Raw genomic sequence first — 24,615 nt, forward strand, 5'->3', positions numbered from 1 at the left:
GTGTCGTGATTTTCGGGGCGTAACTTCTTGCGTGATGGGCAGACATTAAAACGCCACAAATTAATTAATTAAAGCGCTTTAAGTGGCCCCTCAGGAGGAAAGCTCAGCGCACAGAAGAGGGGAACAACCACTAAAGAAATTACAGGAAAAATTCGATACGTTTCCAATTCCAATAAGTCATAAAAAAACACGGCTAAAGGAAGGAGAAAACGAAACGAAGCGAAATGAAAAGAGAAACGTATAAGACGAAAACATTTCATTATTCCATTACATTATTATCATGTTATGCTCATAATATCGAGGCAACTGCCTAACTCCCTCCTTTAGCTTGTTCATCTGTCTGCCTTGTTTAATATACCCTGGAATCGTGGCAATGACCTCAAGTAACTCGGAAACTGTTTAAGCGACCAACATGAAATTTCTTCAGGCCTTAAACAAAGTCAAATTAATCATTATTCAGTAATGTGCGAAATATTTTTGCATTTAGTAGTAGCTAATTTTAAATCTTAGTGTTTATTTTATATTCTTCTTTTTTGTCTTTCATATAGGGTATCTTTTGGTCGGTCCAATTGTTTGTGCAGACATTTTAATTATCACAAAAGTTTCAGCTGAGTTTTGGCATCATTTTTTTTATGTATGTTTTCCTTTTCTTTCATTTGTTTAACCCTTTTTTTGTTGTTGTGTTTTTTTGTTTGGCCGCAACAACACGCAGACAACAACTTAACCCTCTCTCTCTCTCTCTCTCTCTCTCTCTCTGTCTCTCTTTCGCTCTTACGCTGGCAAACATTTTGTGCCTTGTCATGTTTTAATGACGCTCAACAGCAATAAAATGCTACGAGCTCTGCCATTTATGAGGCCATTACTAACATTTCTTCAGCAGTTCTCCACTTCTTGAGCTCTCCAGTTGCTGCTGCTGCTGCTGCTTCTTCTTCCCTCAAGACATTTTCGGGACTCTCATAAGTCATTAACATTCTAAAAGGTTTTTCTAGTATATGAAATATCATCATCATCATCATAATCAGCGTTGTCCTCATATTCTTCATCTTGCTCTTTAAGGTGCGTCTGTCTGTTCTCCTTGGCTTTCGTTTTCGCTTTCTCTCTCCCTCCCTCCCACTCCTTCGCCCTTGGCATTAACATGTTAACACATGCGATACAAGCAGACGTAGAGCAAGAAGCAGACAAGAAGAAGACGAAGGAGGAGGAGGAGGAGGAGCTCTGTGATATCATTTCATTAGTTTCATAAATATTTATTCAATTCGTTGCTGTTGTGTTGTGTCGTCGCTTTTATCCATAATTTATCAAATTGTAAGCTTCAATATATCCAAAAAAAAAAAACTTCTCTCTCTGTGCTGCTTTCGCTGACAATTTTCTAATCCAATTGATTTGTGCTGCGGGCCATCTCGCTTCCCCCCTCCCCACTCCTCTCCTGCTAACTTCGACCCCAAACCAGAGTTGTACAACCGCAATGTGCGTTGTTTATCTTCATGAATTTATCAGCCAAACAGCGACAAATCAGCATAAAAGTAACACTCTCCAGCTAGCGAATACCCTGTAATAATAATTTGAATGTGCAATACTTATAATAATATGATAACATATATACTAAATAATAAAGTATAATAATTACAATATGCAATAATTTTAATATTATATATAATAATACAAGATAATCTCAATACATAAAAAACAACAAAACGATATTTAGTATTAATTGCAAAGTCAGCTCATTAAAATCTTTGAATGTAATTATATTGTATAATAATTATTCTTACTTTTGCCTAGCAATAATATTGCTTAAATCTTAAAATAGCTCAAATAATATATTATATTTTTTTTTTAATTTCGTAAAATATTTCTTTATTTTATAGCTTGTAACCACTGATTTTAATAACACTTTTTTTTTTAATTTTATTAAAATATTTCTTTAATTTATTTCTTGAAATCACTTATTTATACTTTTGTTTGCTGCTTTCTTTCTCACACTTGCTCTGCAATAATGATTGCAAATTAATCTAAAATATGTATATTATTTTATTTTAAATTGCATTAAGTAATTTTCTTTTTATTTTTCATTGTATCACTATTATGGCTATTTTGCTAGTAATTCTCATAAAAAAAGACTGTTTCAAAATTAATGGGTTCAAATAATTTTTGTAAGTTAGTTTTTTACTTTCTTTTGATTTATTAAGTACTTACAGTTTATGTACTGTAACATTTTAGAGAGAAAGCAAACCCCATAATAATTTCCTATAAAGTTACTTAAATTAGCATTTATATTAATGCAATTTACTATTTTATTTAATTACATAAATCTTTAAATAATGTTTATCATTTTGTTTCAAAATTATAATGCAAACAGTTTCTTAGCTTTTTATTTTTTATTAAGTACAATGCAATACTATTTTAGAGAAAACTCATTCAGGCCAATCCTCATATTCTTATCATTAGGACATATTAAGTTTCATAAAATATCATTTTTATTTAGGCATTTTACTATTTCATTTCATAATTCTTTTAGTCATTACTTTACTAGTTGTAGTTAATTTCACAATTCTTTAAGTAATATTAATCTCATTTCATTGCTTTTATCACATTGCAAGTTGCACTCTCAAAAATATTCTAGGGTATATTAAAAAATGCAAAAAAAGAAAAACCGCTACGCAATAATCATAATAATATTTGTGTTTGCTTTGCGCTCGTTTCTGATGCTGCTGCCGTTGGATTTTATTTATGTGTTGTACGCAGATACATGTATCAATGGATGTTTTTGGCTTGTCGCATTACTAATGCACAATTTTGTCATGCAGACAACCTCCCTCCTACTTTCTCCCCCCCTTTCCCATGCGACCCTTGTGCATTTGCCATTGCATATTTATTGGCGCGAGCTCGTTGCTCTGCTCTGCTCTCTCTCTTTCTATCTATCTCTCTCTTTGGTATTTCCAGCGGAGGCAATCGACATGCACGAATGTGTTCAGTTCTCCTCTTCTCCTCTTCTCCCTGCATCCGACGTTATGCGTCTGATTTGCATTAGTTAAGCGCTTGCATAAGCTGATTGCTATGCGCGCACTTGCACTGCACTGCATTGCCGCACAAAAGCTGATTGCTATCTGCAAAGGAACTTGAACTCGAACTCGAAAGTTGAAACGATATTATCGTCGTCTGTCGACTAATGCGCATAAATAACATAAAAGTCATTAAAATCACATTTAATAATGTAATCAACTGTCGAGCAAGCGGTTTGAGTGTGGCAAAAGACATAAAATATTTATATGGTAATCAGCAGGCAGCTTAAAGGGAAACACACACAAACAGACAAACAAATAAACAAATACAAACAAATAGACAAACAGATAGGCACACAGACAACAACAACAGCCACACCGGGATATATTATGAATAGAGAGCGAGAGAGAAAAGGGAGAAAAGAGGAGGGGAAACCTTCAGCAAAATTGCATTTAACGAGGCATCGAGACACTTGAATGGCAACTGAGGCTAAGCAAAGCAAAGTTTACTCCCTCCTCGCTCCTCGTCGGATATATTTTGGGTTATTATTACGAGTCGCAGCAGAACATTCGACGCAACGGTTCTCAGGGCTCATATTAATGAGTCGTTGCCATTGCGGCGAGGGTTGTTCAAGAGATTTGCAGAGCAAAGACTCACTCCAGTTAGTTGTTCAAGTCCTCAAGATTTTTAGTAGTAAATAAAATACTTTCTGATGACACTGTATTACAAAAATGGATTGAAATTTAAATTTTATAGATCAGTTTGCTTAAAAATTAATTTTAGAGCACTAATTCTTTCAGTAATATAAATTTGTAATAATAAAATGCACAACAATATTAATAATATGAACTTTTCTTATATAATTTCAGCTAAACTGATGATTCTTAAATGCAACTAAAACCTAAGCGAAACTTGACTTTAAAATCAGGAAATATTAACTTAAGGTAAGTCAATATTTTTATTTTTGTATTATTTAGTTATTTTATATAAGAAACGTCACTTGAAAGCTGATTGCTACATAACTGACAGATAGGCAGTATAAGCTCACTGCTATAACACACAAACTATCTCCTTTTCGCACTGAGTAATGATGATTCATTTTGATTAGAGTCAACTGAAAGCTGATTGCTACAAGCGGCCCTCGCACATAATAATTATATTTCTATACGGAGTGCTGTTGTTTGTTGGCTTTGATTTGATTTGAATTGAATCGAATCGAATCGAAAATTGCAGCAATTGGAAAATTATTATTATACCCGCTACCCATAGGGTAGAAGGGTATTATAACTTTGTGCCGGCAGGAAATGTATGTAACAGGTAGAAGGAGGCATCTCCGACCCTATAAAGTATATATATTCTTGATCAGCATCAATAGCCGAGACGATCTAGCCATGTCCGTCTGTCCGTCTGTGTGTCTGTGTGTCTGTGTGTCTGTGTGTCTGTATGTCTGTGTGTCTGTCCGTCTGTCCGTATGAAACACTGGATCTCAGAGACTATAAGAGATAGAGCTATAATTTTTTTTCGACAGCATTTGTTATGTTTGCACGCAGATCAAGTTTGTTTCAAATTTTTGCCACGCCCACTTCCGCCCCCGCAAATCAAAAAAATCGAATAACAAGCGTAATTTTTAAGCTAGAGTTCCGAATTTTGGTGTATACAATAATAACTATAGTATTTATGATTTCTGAAAATTTGGTTGCGATCAGATAAAAATTGTCGAAGTTATTAAAGAAATACTTTTGTATGGGCAAAAACGCCCACTTACTAGGGGTCTTAGTTGCTTTGGCTGACAATCTGGTATATTGTGCCGTCTATGGTATATTTTGAATACGGTACTATGTCGATATACCAAATATACCATTCGGTATATTTTTAGTATTTTTGCAGTATATTTGGTATATTTTGAGAAAATACCGCAAAATATATTTCTTTTATTCAAAATGGGTAGCGGGTATCTCACAGTCGAGTACACTCGACTGTAGCTTTCTTACTTGTTTATGTTTCAATTAAATATCCGTTGCGGTGTGTGTGCAAGTGTGTGTGTGTGTGTGTGTGAGATTTGGTGACTGGTGCCAGGTTACAAGGTTTGTTTTAGGGAGAGGGGCAACAACACAACATTATTCGGTTTTAATCTATTAATTAAGCATTCGATTTGGGCAATTGCTCTATTCGAATAGAATCGCTGCTTATTCACAGCATATTCAGGAGACTATTCACAGTGCAATTCAAACAATCCACACGCAAATAATGCGGTCGGTTCATTTGGGTTAATTTGTTGATCGAAATTCACATGACGCACACAAGCAAACAATTTTACTGAATTATGGTTAATAAAAGCCACATTAGAGATGGTCAGGAAAGAGACTGAGACGAAGGACAAAATTAATAATTCGTTCATATAATTGGTCAATCAATGACCTCATAAAACCAGACAACAGACAAATAACAGCTGTCTGCTGTCTGTCCGATTGACTGACTGATTGACTGATTGATAAGCGCACTTTTTGATCAACTAATTGACAGTTTTTTCGATTGCACATTAAACTTTAACGTTTATCAAAGTTCAACGTAAATTTATGCATTTAGTTGTAGAATTTCATATTTCTTTTGATGTTTTATTAGCGTTGTCATCGCGAATTGTGATTATAGCTCTCCAATAATTTTGTTGAGCAAAAAAAAACAGGCGTTGTATAAATATGCAAATATTCAATTCGTGTTATTTATTGTTTGGAATTTGAAGATTTCTATTTACTTTGAACTGTACAAATTTACGCAGCTGTGACAACAAAAGCGCTCGCTTTCCATACACTGCGAGAAATGAAGTGAAAATGAGTGACTCATTTTTTTTTTTTGAAGATTTTTCTTTGAAATAAATTATATTCAAAGGTTTCGCTTATAAGTTTAGTTAAGAATTAACCAATATAATAGTATTATAAATACTGAAAAGCAGATAAAGTAAAAATATCGAATTCCGCTTAATAATAGTCATAAAATGGGTTGTTTCCTCATCAATCGGTTGTCTCAGTTTAATTTGCATCCGTTGCCTCGACTTCTGACTGGTAATCAGCAGTAATCAGTAAGCTGTAATCATTTCACATCGACTTGGCAGAAGGAGCAATAGGAACTCTGGTTGCCTTTTGCAAAGTCAATGTCTAGGTTGGGGACCTCAGCTGTTGCTGTTGCTGTTAGTGTTGCCTCGATAGACAAACAAAACTGCGGTCTGCCCCTCATGTTCAGTTTGAACGTGGCCGGTTGCAAGTTCATTATTTGCGTTACGTGACCTGCAACAGCATTTGCAGCAGCAACCTCATAATTGCTATGTGCACTAGGCACAACCAACCGACTAACCAACCAACTCGCATACTTGCCTTTGCTGCATGCCACACGTCTACGTCTACGTCTGTTGCCTATTTTCGTTATCGATCAATGAGCTTGCTGTTGCCTGCATGCTGATTGCTACGGCACTGTCGGGTAGTCTAGCGCAGACTGACTGCTATGGCATTCGGACTAACTCGTCTCGTCACATTTTCGCACTAACTGCTGCTTATTGGCTTTGATTGGTGTCGCATCAATGCTGGTTGCTACAGCACTGTCAGCTAAGCAGCAAAGGTTGACTGCTATAACACGCGAACTGCCTCCTCTCACCTCCCATTCGATTATTGGCATTTAAAGGCTGATTGCTACAGCACTGTCAGCTAAGCAGCACAAGCTGACTGCTATGAAAGTTGGGGTGACTTGTTTCGTCTCGCTGACTGCTACGGATCAACTTTCATTGGTGTCACTTAATTGTTGATTGCTACAGCACTGTCAGCTAGCACAATCACAAGCTGACTGTTATAACACGCCAACTGTTTTCTCTCTTCTTCTATTCGCACTGACTGCTGCTGATTGACTTTGATTGAACAGTCGCAACTAAAGCAGCAGAGTTCGCCACACGTCTAATCACGTAAATTCCCCCTTGGAGGAAACTGTGAGAACGGGGGAAAACAGTGGCTAAAGTAAAAGTTAATACGTTATTCATGAACTGCTAAGCGCAGATGTGACTCGCATTGTGATGCAGATACATCTCGCCTCGTCCTTATTCCTTTGCTACTGCTGCTGATGCTGATGCTGCTCTCTGTGCACATGTTTGTATCTTATCGCTACGCCTGAAGTTTAATTAATTATTTAATTTTAAGCACTTGAGCGCGCCGAGAGCCGCCAATGAGCTGCAGACCAATGGCAAATGAACAGCGATGGGATTAAGTTAATAATATATGAGCTGTGACCTATCGCATGTCCTTGTCCAAGACTCGTTGTCGTTGTTGTTGTTGCTGCTCTGTGCTGGTCTCGTTTGTGTCCTGTTCTCTGCCTCCGTTGCCCAGTTGGGGCGCTTCACTTAATGCAGACTAATGAGACATTGTGGAACGAATTAATTTCACGCATGATTAACACATCAAATGCCAAAAGTAGCCAGCCAGCAATGAGCAGCCACATATCTCTCTTTATTAGTCTGGCTACAAGTATAAGTAGCATATAAGTAGAAGTTGAACTGAGTAACTATACATATAAGAACAAACTGAAATTGAAAGTTATACTAGAAATAAAAGCTAATGATAGAAATTGTAAAATATGTAAACATTTAAAATAGCAAAAAAAAACTATAAAAGAAGCAAAAGTAGAAAATAAAGTTAAAATTAAACTGAGGAAGTAAAAGGTAAGTAGAGCTTAGCGTAGAAGTTAAACTAAAAGTTAATCCCAAAGATGAAGTAGAAAAATTAAAAGAAAAAAGTAAAATATAAAATAAAAGAAGGAGATAACGTAGAGGTTAAACTGGAACTTAACATAGAAATTAAACTAAAAGTTTATGCAAAATATAATGTGGAAGAGTTTAAAGTAGTAATTAGAGTAGAAGTAAATGTAAAAGTAGAATATAAGGTAGAAGTTAAAGTAAAAGATAAACTAGAAGTTAAACTACGCGTTGAAGTAAAAGAAAAGATTAAAGTAAAATTTAAAGTTAAACTAAAAGTTTCTGTTCGAGAAGAAGTAAAAGTAAAAGTAGATGATAAAGCTTAGGGTGAGCTAAAACAAAAAGTTAAAATTAGGTTAGAAGTAAAATTATATTATAAAACAAAAAATAAAGTAAAAGATAAATTAGACCCTACACTGCGAGTTGAAGAAAAGATTAGAAATATATAAATAAAAATTTGAGCTAAAAGTTTATATTGAATACAAAGTTGGACGTAAAAGTAAATAATAAAGTTAACAATAAGCTAGAAGGAATGTTGAAATTGAAGTTAAAGTAAAAGACAATGAACGAGTATAAATGGAAGACTAACTAGGAGTTTAATTAAAAAAATACAAAGAGATTAAAGTAAAAGTTAAACTAAAAGTTTGTGTTGAAGATGATGAGGAAAAAAGTAGGAAAGAAAAGTTAAGGATAAGCTAGAAGAAAAAGTTGCTAATAGAGTAAAAGTAAAAGACGATAGAGAAGTTAAACTGGAAGATAAACTAACATAGAAGTTAAAGTAAAAGACAAGGTAGAACCTAAAGTAGAAGTTTAACTATAAGCTAAAGTGGAAATAAAAGTAGAAGTAAAAGTAAACACACTAAGAGTAGAAGTAGAAGTAGAAAGAGGAGGATAAATTTGCTGTGGTTATGTTATCATTGTCGCTGTCGTTATTGTAGTTGTTGCTGTAGTTGCCACATTAACCCAGTTCCACGAAAGAGATGAAAACACGGAACTGTCGTTGCTGTCGTCTGCGCTGTGAAAACATTTTCGTTGACCGCATAAAAACATGAAAATGTATGTAGCGAAATCTGAACTAGCTTCCCACACAAACTCACACACACTACTTAGTTTTGTGCAAGTGGCTTTTATGCAGCACATTCAACGAATATGCTTGTGTCTAGTCTCGTTTAAGCTTTCAGCTTACACAACGAGTCGGCGGAGAGAGTGCAAAGTAACGAGTGCCTAGACCTAAGCCTACATACAGCAAAGTAACGAGCCCACTTCATAAACACTTCTATTAGACAAATCTTATTGTGCTCATCTTGGCTCGCATCGAGTAAGTAACGAGTGCCAAAAAGGAGCTTAAGTTAAACACTATTCGCATTTATTAATATGCAATTTCAAGTGCAGTTTTGCAACAATTGCAGCAACGAGTAAAAGCAGAATTTATGCGGCTGTTGTTGCACGTAGCATGCAACGCATTCCATAGTTCAGTAATCTCAAGTACATTGCATTTCAACTTGTTTAACTTTGCACTTTAGCCCCGCTCGTACAACGAAAGTGGATTAGGGGGCGTGTTCCCGCCCTCAAGTGCATGGGCATGTATGTGTGTGTGTGTGTGTTTTGGGGCGTTTGACTGTGGCCTAAAGGTCGCCATCGCAGCCAGAAAAGCCGCATATGACGAGGACGTGAATGAGGATGAGGATGAGGACACATAAATGCCAAATGCTTGCCGGAACAGTCACAGTCCATTATGAGGACGTGTAGAGCACAGATTGTGGAGGGGAACAAGCGAGAGAGAGAGAGATAGAGAGAGATGCAAAAGAGTGCAAGAGAATCGCTTTATATTATGACCGCGTTCTATTTAATTATGTAAGTAGCTGTGTTTCAACGAGTGCTTTTGGTTTTTCGCTGCCCTCTGTTAAAAATTCCAAGAAGAGTTGCTTCGACGAGACGAAAAGTATTATTTCATTTGCTATTTGTAGAGCACTTGATTTTAAGATATTAATATTGTGGAAATGAAAATATAATATACAAAAAAATATACAATTTGTTATTTTCAGTATATTATTTATTTTCAGTACATTTCTTAGATTCAGCATATTTCTTATATGTAGTATATTACTTATATTTAGTATATTTTCTATGCTGAGTATATTCTTATATTCAGTATATTTTTCATATATAGTATTTTTATTATATTCAGTATATAAATAATACTCTGTATATTTCATATATTCAATATTTTCTAAAATTCAGTATATCACTTTTTTCATTGGCGTAAAAGTACTGTATAAGAATAGTACTTTTGATTCTATAATTGATTTTTCTTCTTATATATTTAGAACTGAGAATAATTGGAATGGTTTAACAAGTGAAAATTCCATATAAACATAATTTAAGAACTTCAGAGAAGAGACCATCTTATAATTATTAGCTTATTTATGGAAGCAACATTTTTTTGGGTATTTATTAGTCGCATATTTGTAGTTATGAGCTAATGTTCTGTGCTCTGGCTTTAAATTAGCATAAATGAGGCAGGGATTAAAGCGAAGGCTAGTTGGCTAGTTGTGGTTTTGGGTGTGTGTGTGTATGTGGGGGCAACGTTAATAAGAAATCAAATAGCCAATGGCAAATATTCAATAAATTTCGCTTTAGTAGTCACGTGCGAGCCAAGTGCGAACACGTACGCAACACGAGTGCAACTGATGCCGAGGCCCAAGGACGATAACAGGAATCAGGACTGCAGGACAGCCGGATGAGATAGACAGGCAGCAAAGAGGGGCAGCTGGACTTAAGGATGCTTGGATGGAAAGAGAAAGAGAAAAGAGCGAGAGAGAGAAGGAAGACGATGTGGGTGCTGCTTTGCTCTCAGGTGCAAAGGTCCTGAAAAGTGTGCGCCACATCAATTCTTGTCCTGGCCAACTGTGGACTGTGAAAACACAGACAACATACTTTTTTCGGCGCGGGCATCACGCGGGGGGTGTGGAGCCTGGTGGTTGCACGTGGCACGTGCTGCAGTCGAGGCCCCTTGAGCGACGACGAATTCGCGTGGACGATTGAAATTGTTCGTGGCAAGTGGATAAGTGGACATTAATCAAAATAAATATGAGAAACGTGTGGAAATACGAGCACTGCCCCCGTCAAGATAGTGTGGCACACACGTGTGGCAAGGCTCTTTCCTAGCCATGTCCGTTCTCACAACACATCAGCAATAAGTGAAATAGATACACGACTCCTAAATGCATTCAGCTATTCAAATGCCAAGCTAGCTAGCTCCTAGTCGAATCCACTAAACATCCTTAAATAGCCAACAATTCAATTGACGTATTATCCTTGCAAGCCTTGGTTTGATGAAGTTTATTTTTAAGTCTCTACTAGTTACTCTCTTACCTCGTCTCTCTCAGTTTCTCTTTGTTTAACTTTTGTCATTCTTCGAGCATTTCACTTCATTGTTTGATTATACAATTCATTCTCCACTCATAATTTGTCAGTCATTAGACAACACACAGTTAGTTTGCACTTGTTATTCACCACTCGTTAGGCGTTACTCGTTGCTCGCCTCTCATTCTATGCCACTCGTTACTCTATATTATATAGCGCCTCACATGTCAATAGTTACATATTTCTGGTTCTTGGTACTCGTTTCTTTTCACGCATTACTTGCAACTCGGCCTACCTTACTCGCAAAATTCACCACTCATCACACGCTCCTCTTTACTTGCCACTCGTTACCCCGTCGTTCCTTAGTCATTAAAAGTTCATCGTTTGGCATCACTTTTATGGATCACTTGCAGTATATTACTCAACACCCGTTACTTGGTACTCGTTACTTTTCACGCATTACTTGCAACTTGTTACTCGCCCTACCTTACTCGCTATATTCACTACTTATCATTTGCCTCTTGTTGCTCGTTACTTATCACTCGTTGCCTGTCATTCGTTACTTATTAGAAGTAGTTCCTTTTACTCAACACCCGTTTCTTTTATTCGTTACTTTAGCTTCTCATTCCTTAAACACATTTCTGTGGCGATTTCATTTTCTCGCTCTTGTTAAGTAAATTTCTCATACGTCTCCCATTTACGACATTGCACCTTTTGAAAGTTCTCTAATAACGTGTTTTGTCAGTTTCTGTAAGTTTTTTTCTTTTTGTTTTGCCATTTCGGTTATTCTTGTCATCTGGTTGTTTTCATTTTCGAATTTCCATTCGATTATCGCACGCATCATTTGGCGAACACATTAAAATTCAAAGCACATTTCTATAAACTTGCGTAGAGCAACCAGAGAAACCAACGGAAGAAACAAAAGCAAACAAAAAACACAAAAAAAGAAATAAATACATGTAATACATCAAAGTTCAAAGGAGGTCGAGGATTCGAAGAGGGACTCGGCATCATTTTTGGGGTGTTGTAAAACTTCTAAACAAATTATGCATGAGAAATTCAATTTGCATTTATTTTGCAATAATTTCATATCGGCTCAAAATATCAGCAACAACAACAACAATAACAACAGCAGCCACAGCTTGACATGCAAAAGAAAAACACGCATTCAAAATGTAAATAAACTGGGAGCAGAGTGAAGGAAGAAGCTTGAGTGATGCGAATAAAGATGGAAATCGAGCTTGTCTATTAGGTCAGGGTCGTTGCTAAGCTGCTCTTCACTTCAAGTTTTTTCTCTTTTGTTCTAAAGTTAATTACAATATGAAAAAGAGAGCCAGCTAAGGATTAATCATTAATACCCACACAAAGTTTATATTAAATAAGGATAAACAAAGCTTTAATAACACAATAAGCTTTTAAACAAGTAGCTTTCCTTTGAAAGCTTGTACAACAGTTGATTATAGGAAGCTTTCTGTACTAGAAAATTGGTTACTACTATATAAATGTATTGGAAGAAGCTTTGTTCCTTTGCACTTAATCATTACAAACATGCTTTTAAGCTGATTAAATTCAATCGCTTAAGCACTTAAATCTCAGCTTTGAGTTATAGTTAGTTTTCATTTAAGAGCTATTACAATATTTAGCTAAAAAAGGCTTTATATTCTAGAAAAATAGTTGACTATTTGAATATATTAGAAGAAGCTTTGTAGCTTTGCACTTAATTGTTTTAAGCTTAAGCGTTTAAACACTTAAATCTCAGCTTTATAGCTAGCTTTCTTTGCAAGCTTTTAAGTTGCCACTCGATTCGCTAGCTGAACGCGGCTTAGCGCTTGAGGTAGGATCCCTTTGGTGTCAGACTTATTGAGATTTTCGACAAGACTCGCTCGGGTAGCGCACTCCAAGACAGACAACAGACAGACAGACACAATGGGGCAGAATTTTTCCCAGCTGCCCAAAAGATCTCGACAGGGCAACAACAACTGGAACAGCAACGCCGCAAAACGGGAAGAAAAAAAAAGTTTTTCAATATTTTACGAATCAGGTGTTTCCTGTCGAAGTTTCCGCTTAAGGACACGCACACCAACAGAGAATGTGGAGAAATTGTGGGGGAACGAGAGAGGAATGCCGAGAGCCAAGCAGACAGCACGTAAAAATAAAATTTAATGAAATGTAACTGGATATGCCAGGATATATGAAAGGAAGCAGCAGATTCAGCGAAGGCATCGCTTGGGCAGCGGGACAGACAGAGAAAGATGGAAAGAAAGGGAGAGAGGAGGGAGACCGACAGGTAGAATGTCAAAAAGCCTATTTAGCATATATTTACTGCCACAGAGACGAGGGCAAAACGGGGCCAATACAAACGCAAAAGTTTTTGGTGAAAGTTGCAAAAAAAAAACACGCATAAAAAATATTGAAAAATCCCTTCGGCAAAAAGGAGAAAGAGCAAGAAAAAGGAAGAGGGAGAGAGGCAAAGGCAGACGTCGCGTCGGGGAAATTGCTGTCATTGGAAATATTATAAATCATGTGCTACATTAGCCAAGCGACGCTCTAGTGGCTTCTGCAAATTGCCCCCAAATTTATACAACAAATTCAAACACAAATACAAATAATAGTCAAAGATGAAGTCGCGAAGTTCAATTCCAAGATAGATAATGGTAAAAGAGTTGATTCGTTTTTATTCGTTGGATTTAGCAAAACTTTTTGACTTATATGCAAGCAAGACATTGGCATTTGTGAGTAGTATTATAATTCTTCGACAGGACACGCAGATCATTTAACAATTTAAGAAATTATAAAAGAAATACTTTTGTATGACATCTTAGTTGCCTTGCCTGACAATTTGATATATTTTATTTTTTATATTTTACTCTTATACTTCAAAATACTTAAAATATACCAAATATAATCCGTGGTAACTAACTAACTATTTATTTATATAATCTTTGGAATATTTTAAGTATTTTGCACTCTATTTCAAATGTTGTGCTCTATCAATATACCAAATATAGCCTTTGATATATGTGTAGTATTTTTGCGGTATATTAATTTGGTATAATTGAAAACACCAAAGTTTTAATTAGACCAATATGGTATGTTTTGAGTGTAGTACTGTATCGATGTACCAAATATAGCCATTGGTGTATTTTAGTATTTCTGTGGTATATTAATTTGGTATATTTAAAAATTAATGCCGGGGTCTTGGTTAGGTCATTCTGAAATATTTTGCACTTTATGGTATATTTTGTGTGTGTACTATATCAATATACCAAATGTAGCCTTTGATATATTATTAGTATATTTGTGGTTTGACAATTTGGTATATTTTAAAATAAATACCGCACTGTTTTGCTTTCATTTACAATGGTTAGTGAGTATCTCACAGTCGAGCACACTTCACTGAAGCTTTCTTACTTATTTTCTTATAGATCTTCCTCAGTTAGTCCTTGATCTCAGCACACAAATACTTCCTTTACTCTACCAGCTACTCTTCAATGATATGACACCACCTGATTATTTAAGCTTAAGATGATTATTTCCTTTTTCAAATACCACATAGATCACTTCAACTTGAGTTGCAACATTGTGAGAAAGCAATGCTCTGTAATTCCTCTATCGATCTCTCTGTTTATTTGGTTTATCGTTTATTCTCGATGTGCGAAATACAATATCAAAGCATTGGTTAGCCACAGCTTTGGTTTGCTTTGTGCATTTGTGTTGTTGCCACAGCTTGACGCACGCAGTTGACGCGACTGCAACAAGCGAGAGGTTGCAAGGCGGCAGCCATTTCCTTTCCCTCCTCCTTCTCTGTCTGCGTCGTTGTGAGTTCTCTGAGCTGAGCTGAGCTGAGCTGCCACTTCTTGGAGCTCTTGTCACGCCAGGCACGGCACGGATAGCAACTGCAATTCAATTGTTGTTTCCTCTTGCCCGACTCCTTTCCTCTTTCCCCTTCCCCTTTGGCCCCATTTCCGTTTGGCGTCTTTGGCCAAAATGTTTGAACTTCTTTCCACCGACAGCAATTTGCGGCGAAAATTGTGATTTGTTGTTGAACGCGCGCGATTTTCATCAGCTGTCGACGTCGTTCTTCTCTCCTCTCCCCCTCTCTCTTGCACAATGCTCAGTTGAGTCCTGCGAGTCGTCATCGCCGTCATCGTCATCGTCGACGTCCTTTGGCAGCTTTGCATTTTGTTCAGATACTTATCACACAGTTTGGCAAATGCTGCACAAAGTTTTGCTTAATAGCCTGGAAGTTTTTAATGAAATGCTTTTGCTTTTTCCCATTTTCCATTTGCCATTTTCCATTCACCATTCACCATTCACCATTCGTCCTTTAAGACGCTAAAACTTGACTAAACTGAAACTGAAACTGAAACCGAAAACGCGAATCAAAATCAGCGTCAGAGTTGGAGTTGGAGTTGGAGTCGGAGACAGAAACCTAAGCAAACAGTCAGTTGCTTGGCCGGTGACCCTCATCAAAGTGCAGGACCTCAGTCAAAAAAAACAGAAAAATGTGGAATTCCAAGTTTGCAAAAAACAAAACTAAATAGGAAAGAAAAGAGAATGCGGAAAAGAAAACGAAAAAGAAAAAGCGTGTGGTAAAGGTGAAATGTCACACTCGACATTTTTGCTTTATTAAAATAATACAAGTACTTTCCATAATCACAAGGTGAGTCCTTTCTCTGCCTTGCATTGTCCTTTGCCGTTTCTCGTTTGTCCTTTGTCCTTTGTCCTCTGCTCTGACAGCTGTCTTTACCCTCAGCAACAAATCGCACTAGATTAAATGTTTGTTTGGTCAACAAAATTAATTTGCCTGCGCATTAAGTTTGATTTTAATAAAGTGTAAAGCATTTTAGGGTTGCCTCTCGCTCTTGCCTCCTGCAGGGGCAACTTAATAAACTGCCACTTCATATAGGAGGCGAGTGTCCAACATTTGTCATTTGGCCAAGTGCGCAGCATTCTTTTTTTTTTTTGTTTTTGTTGTTGTTCGAGTTGTCTCTTTAGTGTAGTTGCTGCTTTTTCTTACTTCATTGTTGGCGAACAAACATGACAGCACACATTAATTTCGTGTGCTCTTTGCTCGGTAATTAAAAGCAAAAGTGTTTGACGCCGCGGCAAACACAGAAAAAAATGCCAAACGAGTATGCTCGACTGTCAAGCACTCGCTGCTAACAAGAAAACTACAGTCGAGTCGAGTTCAATAAAGCAATAGAAAAATATAACAATATACCAAGGATATGCCGATATACTATTACGTTTCAAATATACCATAGAGCATAGAAGTACCCATTTTTAATGAAGCTACTAAAATATACGTAAAGTATATCGATATACTTATTACCAACCAAATCTAATATTCAAACTAGAGTAGACTGTAGATTAAAATATACCAATGGTATATCGATATATTATTACCTTCAAAATAAACGTAAAGAAAAATACTACAATATAACAAAAGTTTCTAAATATACTATTATATTCACAATATACCATAGAGTACTGAATAATCCCATTTTCAATAAAGCTAAAGAAAAATACTAAAATATACCGAAGGTATATCAATTACCTTCAATACAATTACCTTCAAAGTATACCATAGAGTTCGAAGTATACCGTTTTTTGAATAAAGCTGTAGAAAAATACTAAAATATTAACATTCATAATATACCACCGATTAAAGAATATACCAAATTGTCAACCAAAGCAACTAATATTGCTTCTAGACAATAATACTTTGTCAGAACCCCAAGGAGAAGTAGAGAAGAGAGATAGACAAAGTAGGGAAGGCGTCAGCTCTAACAATGCTCATTACAACACTGACCCTTTTGACACTGTCGGCACAATGAAGTGGCAAGTGCAAGTCGCTTGCAGAATGAGTTTTCACAAAACTGTATTAGACTGCTGAATACTCTAAATTTAGCTCAACGTGTTTGTATGAAAATAGTGCATAGAACTTCAGACTTCAAATTAATAATGTAGGTTTTCTGATATTTCAAGTTTTGTTTGTTTCAAGTTTTTCCACGCCCACTACCCACTACGTATAATAATAACTACAGTCTTTTTAATTCCTGAAAATTTGTTTTTGATAGGCTACAAAATGTGCAAGTTATTCAAGAAATACTTTTGTTTTTGGCAAATTACGCATACTGCAATCGAGTCTAAATTGTTTTGACTGTCAATCTAGTATATTTTGTACGTATATAGAATATATATAGTATATTTTGAATATAGTACGATATCGATATACAAAATATAGCATTCGGTATATGTTAGTTCTTTAGTATATATTTGGTATATTTTTAGTATACGGTTTTATTGAAAATGCAGGTAGCGATCGATATACCAAATATAGCATTCGGTATATGGTAGTTTTTTAGTATATTTACGGTATGTTTTATTGAAAATGTAGATAGCGGGTATCTCACAGTTGAGCATAGTCAACTATAGTTTTCTTAGTTATTTTACTTTTTAGTGTGAACTTCTTTAAGAAAGGTGTCTCGGAAAGTCCAAAATGATTGTTTAGCGAATATACCCCACGGCGAAAACGGTAGAACGGAAGAGAGAGAGAGAGAGAGAGAGAGAGAGAGAGGGGAGATAGTGGGGAAAGAAAGGGATGGGAAGCGCTGGCTTAACTGGCAGCTCACTTGCTGTTAGATTTATGATGGGCTCATTAATTATGGTCCAGCCCAAAATAAAAGATGGCCCTTGTCGCACTTGAAACTTGCAATTAAATATGTGCGGCAAGAGACACGCAAATCAGAGAGGATGAGAAAAGAGAGGAAGGAGTAAGTGAGAGAGAGAGAGAGGGAGAGGGAGAGAGAACTGCAAATGAATGGCGATATTTGGCACGCGCGAGTCGCATAGATAAAACGAAGTCGAATCGTTGCCAATTTGCTGGTCGGACGCATTTTTATGGCTCCCAGTGTTGTTCCCCTTCTCTATGAATACTTCCGCTTCTTCCACCCGTTTGCAAATGCATTAATTCCGGCAGTCGACAGTCGGCATTCGGCATTTTGGCAAGTTTTCTAATTAAAACAACAAACAAATGGCCAGTGAAAGAGAGAGATGTAGGAAATATATGGTAGCTAGCCAGTGACAATAACAATACATATGGAAATCCAATTGGCATTGGAGCAAGCTCAGCTTCTCTATCTCCATCTCCATCTCTTGCTGCTGCTGTAGCTGCCACATATTTCTGGAGCGGAAACTGTCTGGCAAGATGCTAATTCGGTTAAAAACTTTTGTCGTCAAGTTTAGCAGCAGCAACTGAGTAACTGAATGACTGACTGACTGACTGACTCTCTTCGACTCCCTCTCTCTCTTTTTGCTCATTCAACCAGTCAAGCATTCAAGTTTCAGTCAGTCAACTGCCAGGCATAAACTTCGTTTAGCGCTGTCCCTCTCACTCCGCTTTCTCTGTCTCTCTCGTTCCCTTATTTGGGGAACTCTCCCTCGCATTGTTATGCGGCGCATGCAAATTCGATGCGGCAGCTTCATCATCAACTTCATGTGATATGCATCAGTTTGCCCAAAAATTGTTTGTTAAATATGCAATCCGTTTGCAATCTCTTCCCCTTTCCCCTTCGTCCAGTCTTCTCACTCCCATTCGGCTATACTCACATCGCATCTATCTATCATGACCATGGCCCCATTTAAGTAGAGCTTTGACAGCTTTGTTTACGAAAGATTTTAACATGTCGTTCAAATAGTCAACTTGTTTTCCTCACTCGCTCAGCATAATACTAAAGAATTTTAATATTAAAGAAAAATTGCATTACAGATAAAGGAATGAGCAAAAGTTATTTTCAAGTATTTAAAATATTACATATATAAATAGCTTGATGAAAATTCAAAGTTGTTGTAAAATCTGTTTTGGTGTAGGGTAAGAAAACTAACTTTTAACTTTTAGACCAAATTTTCAAATAGTGTATGCACTTAAATATACGGAATTAATATACCGAAAAAATACTGAAGTATTAAAATAGTGTAATGTGATTAGCGTTTAAACCAAATTTTCAAAAAGTTCTAAAATTCAGTTTTAGCTCTTAAATATACCGAATTAATATACCGGAAAAATACTGAATTTTAGCGTAGTGTAAAATAACCAGCGTTTAGACCTAATTTTCAAAATGAATAAAAATCAGTGTTAGCATTTTAATATACCAAATTAATATACTGAAAAAATACTGAATTATAACGAAATGAAGAGCAACTAGCGTTTTGGACTTACTTTTAAAAAAGAACAAAATTCAGTTTTAGCATTTAAATATACTAAACAAATAAAATACGGAAGTATAGCAAAGTGTAGAATACCTAGCGTCTAAACCAAATTTTCAAAAAGAATAAAAATCGGTGTTAGCTTTTAAATGTAGCAAATTAAAATACTGAATTATAGCCTAATGCATTTTTGGCATATATAAATTTACGAGAACTTAAAATTTTTGGCAATTACCAAACGCTTACCAGATGATCTGTCACATCACATAAAGAAAATTCTGAAGTATAGCGAAATATTTATTTGGTATATTAATGTAATACTAAAGTTAGATCATGTGCATTTTTTTTCAGTTTTTTAATTTACCATAGTTTTAAATTGTTGGCATCCACTTAACAAACGAACTTATTACACATTAATTTGCATTTGTAGTAAGTGCAATTTCATCATATTTCTAAATTTAAGACAATGTTGGGAGTTAAACAAATTGAAATGCTTAAATCTAATAATTGTCTGAATTGTAGCTTAAACACGTTCACTCGAGTTTAAAGTCTTTACTTCGTTAATATTTTCCAGCAGCTCGAACTAGAAACTTGGCTAAATCGCTTTGAACTTCTAGCCGAGTGGAAGACAGAGTCTAAGTTTCGACAAAGACAAAGTGAGGAAGAGCTTCAAGTTGAAGCTGTAGCTGAAGCTGATTGGCAATGTTAATCAGCGAATGTGTCTCATCAACTTGTAACGTAGAACGAAAGCAAGAGCTATTTGCTTCTGCCCGCTAGATGGCGCTGTCTGAGGAGTTGCTGCTGCCCTTAGCTAAACGACTAAACATTTATTTTGCTAATAATTTATTTATATGCCTGTCAATATACATGTAGCATTGCAAATAGCATTTGGTGGCGATGCGCCCTCGAGGCGCTCAATTTGCTGAAATAAGCAGAAAAAATATCGAAATGCAGAAATACACAAAGTAGATGAAGAGGGAGAGGGAAGCAGAGAGAGAGAGAGGGGGAGGAGGGTGAATGTTGTGGAAGCTGGCGAATTGATTTGGTTTATGGACGTCAACGCTGCTGCCTGCGACGCGATTATTATGCACCCTTGTCAGCAAGGAACGGGAGGGGTGGGGAATATATGTATAGAGTGAGGGAGGGGAGGGATAAGGGGAGTCAGTGACTCATATCATTATGGCGCATGTCCTGCGGCGCCACGCGCCTTGTACTCAACATCGTCTTCGTCTTCGACTTCGACTTCGAACTTGCTTTGATGCCACTTGCCACTGCTGCACACACTTGTCTTCCCCTCCCCCTCTCCCTTCCTCTTCCTCCCCTACCCCTTGCTTTGCTTGTTTTTTATGTCTAGCGCCACACAAACCGCACTCGATTTACACTTGAATGGCCCAACGAAGGCCAAAACTCCTCTGACTACCTGTCTTGTCCCTTCCCCTCCCCACAAACTTCTCTTTCTCCTCTCAATACTATTCGCTATCCATTCACCATTTATTCCCCTCTCTCTCCCTCGCTGTCTTGTTGCTGTGTTTGCCTTATTGATTAATGCGTAAATATGCGTTCCATCGCTATGGCATTCTGTTTGTTGTCCACCTCCACTTGAAGCGTCTTTGAACCTGGCCTTAAACATTTTGTTTTATTTTCTTATCTTTTTTCCAAATTTGTTTGTTCTCCAATTGTAGTTAGCTTTAAGACGCATCTCATGTGTGTAAGAAATGTTTGATTACTGCAGATTTGTGATTATTTTAAATGCTTTTGTTTTCCATCGGAAAATTGATTAAAAATTATATTAAACTTGTACTTAAAGTAGGCATTCAAAATATGTATTTGTCTATTATTCGTATTCGTCTTAGGACTGTTTAAAAATTTATTTCATTTATAGATTCTACTGTCTTAAATAGACATCAATATATTGATATAGTTGTCATATTTTTTCGTATATTTTGAGAATAAAATTCTATGCATTTTTAAGAAACGAAAACGAAAATATGAAAAAAAAAACATTAGTCGAGTTTGGAATTTCAAGAAAAGTACAAAAATGTGATACTATCGTTCATAATACCGAATGCACCAAAAATATAGAAATATACCAAAAGTTAAATTCGGTATATTGCTATACTTCAACATACAAAATATATCGTAGAACATAAAATATACAAATTAGAACGAGTATAAACATTCAACTAAGTATTACGAATACCGAAATAAAATATGACAAAATACTATATTTGGTATATTGATATATTACAACATTTAACATATATAACAGAAATACTCAGTTTGAATATGAAAATGTGCAAAGGAAACCAGTTCTTGTAGTTGCCGAGTTTGAATTATGAATACCAAAATAATACACCGTAAAAATATTACAATATACCAAAAGCTATATTTGGTATATTGATATGCTAGAACATTTAGAGATAGAGCGAGTATAAACATTCATCTAAATATTACGAATAGGGAACTAATATTCTGCTTAAAATATACCTGAAAATATACCAAATGCTATATTCGGTATATCGATACACTACAAGAATGCAAAATTTATCTAAATACTTATTTTGGATATGAAAATGTGAAAAGTGTGAAAAGTGAATCCAGTTCTTGTAGTTGTCGACTTCAAATCTTTCCTCCTTTGGACAGACATAGTGAAGAATTTGTATCATTTCTCGCCCCTTTTGATGAAGCTGTTTGGCGACAGCTTGTTGACGAGTCAACTTTCGATAATGACATTCAAAATATGCTGATAATTATCTAAATCACGCTAAGCTCTGCTGTTGTCGTCCTTCCTCCCTTCCATCCATTCACCTTGTTCCCCTGTGAAACACATTTCACATTCGCCCCGTAAACAAGAGTTGTGCCTTGACACATGCAACGTGTGTGTGTGTGGCAGGCAACAAAGTGTTAATACACTCGACACACCTGTAAAAGAGAGGGAAAAATATTGGTCTGGGGGGAGCGAGGATTGCGGGCAGACAGTTGACGGCTCATAAGCATGTGCACATGGCAGCGATTACGTAACGCGACAGGTGTCATCAATCATATTTAGGGCACACACACACACAAACACACCCCTCCCTCTCTTCCTTCCCTCTCTTTCACCCCAAAAAAGAAGATATATGACCAGATTTGTTATTAGCGCTGTTGTTGCTCTTGGCATTTAACATTTTTAAGTAAGTGGTTAACTAGTCGCGAGCTAGATAAGAACATGCGGTGTTTACTCAACTCAACTCAACTCAACTCTTGATTATTATTTATGACTGCACTTAGTCTGTGTTTTGTAGCTCCACACCTCGCTTCTTCTGTCTGCCTGTCTGTCTGCCTGTTTTTATACCCGCTACCCACAGGGCAGAAAGGTATTATAACTTTCTGCCTGTAGGAATTGTTTTGTAACAGGCAGAAGAAGGCATCTCCGACCCTATAAAGTATATATATTCTTGATCAGAGACGATATAGGAATATCCGTCGGTCTGTCTGTCCGTTCGTATGAACACCTAGATCTCAGAGACTATACAATTAGGGATACAATTTTTAAACGAAAACATTTTTTATGTTTTCACGCAGATTAAGTTTGTTTTAAAATTTTGTCCCGTCCACTTCCGCCTCTGCAAATCAACAAAAAGCAAGCATAGAATAATGACTATTGTATTTTGCGATTCCTGAAAATGTCGATTAAATAACAAATGTATAACTTAATTAAGAAATATGTGCTTTTGTATGAGAAAACCAGCAACTTTCTAAGGATTTTAGTTCTCTGGATGGCAATCTGGTATATTTAGTACTTTGTGGTATATTTTCAATGTCGTACTATATCAATATACTAAATATAGCCTTTGGTATTTTTGCGGTTTATTAATTTGACATATTTTTAAATTAATACCACACTGTTTTGCTTTTATTCACAATGGGGAGCGAGTATCTCACAGTCGAGCACACTCGACTATAGCTTTCTTACTTATTTTACTCCTAAATCTGTGTGAGATAATTTATAGACAGCAACTTAGAAGCAAGCATGTAGCTGAGAGTTATTTTAGCTTATGTAGCTGCACACTGAATTTTCCTAATCAATAAAGTTACATTAATTTTCTAGTTTAATAAACAGAAATAAATATATCATAAAAGCAAGTTCTTTAAATATATATGGTATATTAAATATAAGATTACTAGGAAATTGAGTAAGCAGTTGATGAAGGATTTTAAATTTAATTTTATTCATTTCCTTTATGAATAAACTCAAAATTCCAACGCAATGTAAACAAAACATCGTACTTACTGCTGTGCTCATTAAAGAAGCTGAACTACATATGTATATAACGGTTTTTTAGCATATTCATTTTTCCATCGCTGGTACATTGCTTTTGCAAAATGGAACATAGAAATGATAATCCAGTAAAATACCAGTTAGATTTGGTTTGTTTTTCTGTTGTTTTTATATTTTTTGTATGAAAGTTGTTCAATATTAGAAATGAATAACTAGAAAACTTGATCTCAGAACTATAAAATTTATAGACCGAACTTAGAATATAAGTGCACACAGAAGGAATTTTCCTATTCAATTTGCTCAATAGAAGATGCCAAACAAATATTTAAAATATTTGCTGTATTAAATGAAAGTTGACAAATGAGAATATTTCTGTCATGAATGCTCTAGAGTTCGAAAGTCCGATTGCCTGACATTCTTTATATAGCATTTTGTCTAAACTTGCGTATAACCAACAACAAAAAAAAAAAAGGAGAAGTGGAAAAGTTTGTTTGCGTAGCTGGCTAATTGTATTTTTGCGGTCTGTTGTCTGTCGATTGTAATTAGCGAGCGATGACTGTAAGTAATTAGTTGCATGCCGTGAAATGTAATGCGAATCGGAATGAAACGAATTGGAAAGGAATGGAACGCGAAATGAAATGGGAAATGGGGAAATGGAAATGGTTAGCCAGATAAGTTGCAAAACAATTTCTTATGTGGGATTTGTGCAGAGCCCATGGCCTGAAATTGAAAACGAGCCACAAGCCAAAAACGCGTGACGAAGTGCGGATCAAGTGTTGAGCGAGAGAGAGAGAGAGAGAGAGAGAGAGAGAAGGGGAAAAGAAGTTGGAGGGAGACGGAGAGCTTTGGCTCTAGCTTCATTCTATCTTGATAGTGCCGCCGGATTAAGCAGCAAAACGCATGAACTGACAGCGACGCTCTCTTTGTGTGTGCGTGTGTGTGTGTGTGTAAGAGGGAGGAAGCAAGTATAGTGGGTGTGCGTGTGTGCTTATGTGTGTGTGGCTGTTTGTTGGTCGATGCTTGAGGGCAAAGTAACGAAAATAAC

The 24,615-nt window shown here is 36.2% G+C and overlaps 1 long non-coding RNA gene across 2 annotated transcripts in view; it reads left to right on the forward strand.

Annotated features, from left to right (window-relative positions):
- LOC132796452 (uncharacterized) overlaps positions 1-24,615 on the forward strand; it is a 100,072-nt gene that overhangs the window by 27,573 nt on the left and 47,884 nt on the right. For both annotated transcript variants that reach the window (XR_009633555.1, XR_009633556.1), the window contains one exon: positions 3,873-3,947. This is a non-coding gene — a long non-coding RNA (uncharacterized LOC132796452). The remainder of the gene's footprint in view (positions 1-3,872; positions 3,948-24,615) is intronic.

This window comes from Drosophila nasuta, chromosome X (genome assembly GCF_023558535.2).
Source record: "Drosophila nasuta strain 15112-1781.00 chromosome X, ASM2355853v1, whole genome shotgun sequence".
Classification (NCBI taxonomy): domain Eukaryota; kingdom Metazoa; phylum Arthropoda; class Insecta; order Diptera; family Drosophilidae; genus Drosophila; species Drosophila nasuta.